A 5,035-nucleotide genomic window follows, 5' to 3' on the forward strand; every position below is an offset into this window, starting at 1 on the left:
GGTACAAGGCTTGTCTTCTCGTTATCGTATGTAACATTGATATAAATCGTCAGCTAATAGGATCAACAACTACAACGCGACAGCCCATCCCGCAACACGAGCACATTATTATTGAATTAACGATTATGTAGCTCGCGATATCACAACCAGGCTCTGGATGAAGCTTAAATTAGCACATTATAATTAAATTAAATAGACATCACAACTCCCCAATCGTCAGACTTTAGAACATATTCGAAAGTAACAACGCAAGTTTTACGAGTTATAAAATTTAATAGAGATCTCGGATTACCCTTTGAACTGCGCTCAATAACCGAGATAATCCATCAAATTTTATTATGATGTATGAGCTGAGCAAGCTTCTATTAGAGACATAATTAATCCTCACTAGTACATAAAATATTTGAAGTTATTGAAATGTGTAGTTAATTAATATTATTTTAAAAAGCGTTAGAGCATTATCCACTAATTTTACACTTTGTTATTTTTACGTTTGCTTTCCAAAAGGAGGCTCTGTTTTTATAGTTTTTGCCTAGTCAAGTCCCTGGCAGCAGCCCTGTGTGATGAAACCTAGCCACAGACAGGCCGCGCCGCAAGTCTAGCGGTGATCCATTAATATTGGTGTGCGATGTGCACGGGGAGCGGCTTGATTTGGAGCTCCCGGGTGTTATCGGCCCCAATAAATATCCCTTCACCGCAACTGCTATAGCTCTGTTAGGTGCCAAACTAGAACCAAACTGGTGCCAAACGCCAATCGACGGATCCCCTGCTCTACACTCCCGGTACGCTCACACTACTCAGTTTATTAAACTTGTATGTATTTTTGCTGTAAACGGTACGACCGATCGCTTAATATTAGGCAATTAGCTTGCGTATGTTTTCTCACCTGTAATTATAGTTCGATCGTTATCGGAACTTATTTAAGTGGAGATAAAAATCGTAATGTGCAAGGGGAAAGTTAATTAACCATCACTATAATTACTGTAGGTGTTGTTATCTAAGTTAGAGAACCGTTTAAAGTATTGTTAAATCATTTTAAATAATACAGATTTAGGTTTCTGGGTACATAATGCAAAATTTTCCCAGCCTTGTCGTCAGCATTTATTTACTTTGACAAGCTGAATTGATAAATGCACTGAGTAAATTAAGTCATAATTCCAGTAATCGGGACCTCCTACTGAAGCTGTCACTTTAATATTCCACTAACGAACTATGTAACTAAAATTGATTTAACACAAGTTAATTCTATTGTGTCCCCGCAGCTCTGTACGCAACTCGCGTTCCCAACTGACGGCCAACAATCAACTGATAACCATCGACTCTTGCTTACCACCACGCGACGGATCCAATATAAACAACTACATCTCTCCTATTGCTCAGACACAAGGCAACACATCGCACTTCTGCATATAAAGCCAGCAATGTACAACGGACAAGCGAAGTCATCGTCGTTAACGAAACAATGTGTGCATACTCCGCGTCCCGATCACATCGGAAGATGCGGGCGGCGCAAGTTATCTGGTGGCTCATAAATTTATTTACAATTGGCCGATCAGAGATCTGAGATAAGTCTCTGCTTATCTGACGAGAATTTGTCGCATTGAGCTGTCGCGTTGCGTCGCATCGCGTCGCATCGCGCTTGCAGCTTATAAATTGTTTTCTAATCTCTGGGTGCGGGTGTACATTATTCTTTGATGAAAATTGCTATTTATTTTAATCAAATAATATTAGGATGAAACAGCTCAAAAACTTACATTTATTGAAAAAATAGGTGATGATTTTAACTCGAGAAATTAAATCACATACTGTCTGCGACTCATTTGTAGCCTTACTAAAATGTACGCATAAGAACAAACGACGAATTCATAGAATTATTACTATTTATGATGTTGAATTGCATTACATTCTGCAGGACATATTGTGGCAACATTGAGCGCGCGTGCTCTATCGAGGCCCGCCATCGCGCACTGACAGCTTTCGTTCCCACTTCTCCCGCACAATAATAACAAAATAATTGTGTTTATTTTACTGAGCTCGGAAAATATTATCACAAGGAACCTTTGTTAAGGTCACTTTACGTTCTGATATGTGCAAGTACAGTGCATTCAATTTATTAAGTATTTTAAGCATCCACCTTTCGTAGGTAAAAGGGAATAAAACGTGTCATCCAACGAACAGAGTTGTTGAAGTCTTTTTAAACTTCTTGTATATGTAGTACGTTCTACGATAATACAATAACTTGACTCTAGGCTTGAGGTGAAAGTTCCAAGCGGCTTAACTGTAAATCTCAGCTACACAGTTGCAAGGCTAAATGAGATAATACGAAAATGTAAATGTTATGTATATTGGATCTTATAGATCGATGTTATAAAAATGGAACAACTCTTATGTTGTAAAATTGTTTTAAAATCTCAATATGAAAATGAGAATGAGAACGATGAGTTTTCCGAAAGGCAATAACTTACGTTCGCAGAATTTTCCCGATCAGTTCCGCAGACAGCGCGCTCAGCCCGCACAAAGGATACGATTTATACCGCACCGTCCATAACTGATAAACGGCAGTATCGAGACAAATGGACTGGCATATAAATTTATACCATAAAGCAAAGTGGAGTGTGTGCGCGAACGTACCTTTTGTGCTGGCGAGTGCACTCCGCGACATCTTCTGCAGCCCCTTTACACTGCGCCTCGAGTGTACTCCAGTCGTAATAGACATTGTGGAGACAGGCCACACGCCACGCCACGCCGTGACAGTGTCCCGGCCCTCGAGCATCTTACTTTATTATTTTTGAAGAATGCAGTTTTAGAAAAACTTGCAAACCGCGAAAAAACATAATTGTAGAGTTTGCGACGAACGATAGCATAGGTAGATATCTGAAGAGGTTCGGACTGGACCAGGACCTGACTAGACGAAACGATTAAAGTGCTGTGCTGTCCGATGTGTACCTACAATGTAATCATTTACAGGTGAAGGGTCCGTTTACCGTCTAACATATTCCAAACCGATGTTTTATTTTCTCTATAAACGAAATACATATTTACACAGGCGCAAGATATTACTTGTATAATAAACAGACGAATTTTTAAGCGTTAATAAATATTTACTTACTCTTTGCTGAAATAATACATGTCGGGTAGCTTCGTTGTTTCATATTATACGCATTAGAAAAACAGCGGCTGTTTGCGGGGATGATATACGGCGTGGGTGTGCCGAGGGTGCTGGGGGGTGCTGCCGGGCGTGCGGGGGTGCGGGGGTGCCGGTATCTCGGGCACGTTGCGCCGGTTTTTGTTTCGACTCAAGTTTTTAGAGCAAGTCGTTGCCGAGACTTCACAATGTTCTCTCCTCTTCGCTTTTGTTTTTATTTATCGTCGAGCAGATAGTTATGTTTATGACAAGAAGGCATTTGACGCACAGGACACATATTGTATGTCTACATGCAAGTCTACCCGCTGACCTAGAATGCATGCATCCTTTATTCCTGATGTGAAAAAGAGGTATTTTGTATAGGTCTCTTTAATGTGTGCAAGTATAATCTGTGTGCAAAACATAATACAATGTGTGTCAATATCGCTGAGTGTAGAAGCGAAGGGGAATACTGATAGGCGAGGGCGTGGTGCAAAGGAAGCGCTCTAACAGGACGACAAACATTTATGAAGCGGCGCAAACAAAGCGTTCTGAAGTCGATGACGTCTCAATGACAGTGCGTAGGACCCCACCGCGACTGCTTGTTCATCCTAATGTATGCAAGACAAACGTCTCACTTTACCGGGCCCCGGTCCCCGCGGCAATCGGCGAGGGTGCCGGCAAGCGCGCCCACTGCCGGGCTTCCACAATGTAAAGGAATCGCTTGATCTCAAGTGTGGATGTAGTGTAATAGTTTTGTTTGTATAATTTGTGGAGGGATGAAACAATTTTAATGTTAAATTGATCGAGACAGTATCGATAAACATTATAGTTCCATAGTTCCCTTGATCAAAATTTTAATAACCCAATTAAAACATTTTAATATGGTAGATCATAAAGCTATGTGTCAGAAAGCAGTCGCTCCGGGCAGACGCCGCCGGTTACCAGCTTAATGGTGCCGAGGTCATAAAAGTTGTGATTCGATACCCATATAATACTCGTTCATTTCGTTCTTTACGACTCCTTCTCTACAATATGCACTAGACTGTGTATTACGCGACTAAACAAATTGGATTGTTACAAAATTAGTTTTGTACGATTTGATTATAATATTCAAAGATGAGTGGAAAGTTTCATACCGATCTAAATCATTGATTACGAGATAACACAAAAAGTGATAGTGTCAGTGTTGCATTTAGTATATCCAAGGCAGCATTGCGGTGCGGTTGCTTACGTAAGTGTACTAAGTATTAAGTTATCTTACTTATTTCAAGTGCAACTTAAGTCGTGACCGGTATTTCAAATCTATTCGTCACCAACTATAGGAATATTTCGTAAGCTAACGTATTGAATTACTGCCGCTAATTGTATGCAAGTAGTTATTTATTATTGACGGCAAATGACGTCTGGACTTTTGTTTGCTATTTCGGTTACACTCGTACTGATCCACGACATTGTTACTTATCCCATGTTATTTATTTTCCTATAAAATTATACGACACTAAGGTTGCATTTGTTGCCGAAATGACTGCCATAGATCGGCGTCTTGATACCTTAAAATTATTTCACCCTTAATATCCTGCGGAAATTTGTTGCTTTGATAGTAACCCTTCCTATCTATAAATTGCTTCCTTATCGCTTGCATGTCATTATAACATGGCGTATTCCGTCTCGTACCCTTCCCCGTGCGGTCGGCGGACCTCGGGGTTTGCTCAAATGTTTGCTCAAACATCGGCGAGGCCAACACGCGCCGCGCCGCAGAGACTTGAGTGAGTTATTGGAATCCGTCCCGTTTGTTTTCACACCAGATGTTATTTAGATGTTCTCTCCGGGGCGCATTACGTCGGCCTCAGTAATTTGTCATAGCGCGATGCTTCTAATTTAGTGCGAGCGGCGACGGGCGGTGACGGG

Source organism: Papilio polytes, unplaced genomic scaffold (assembly GCF_000836215.1).
Source record: "Papilio polytes unplaced genomic scaffold, Ppol_1.0 DF822289.1, whole genome shotgun sequence".
In the NCBI taxonomy this organism is placed as follows: domain Eukaryota; kingdom Metazoa; phylum Arthropoda; class Insecta; order Lepidoptera; family Papilionidae; genus Papilio; species Papilio polytes.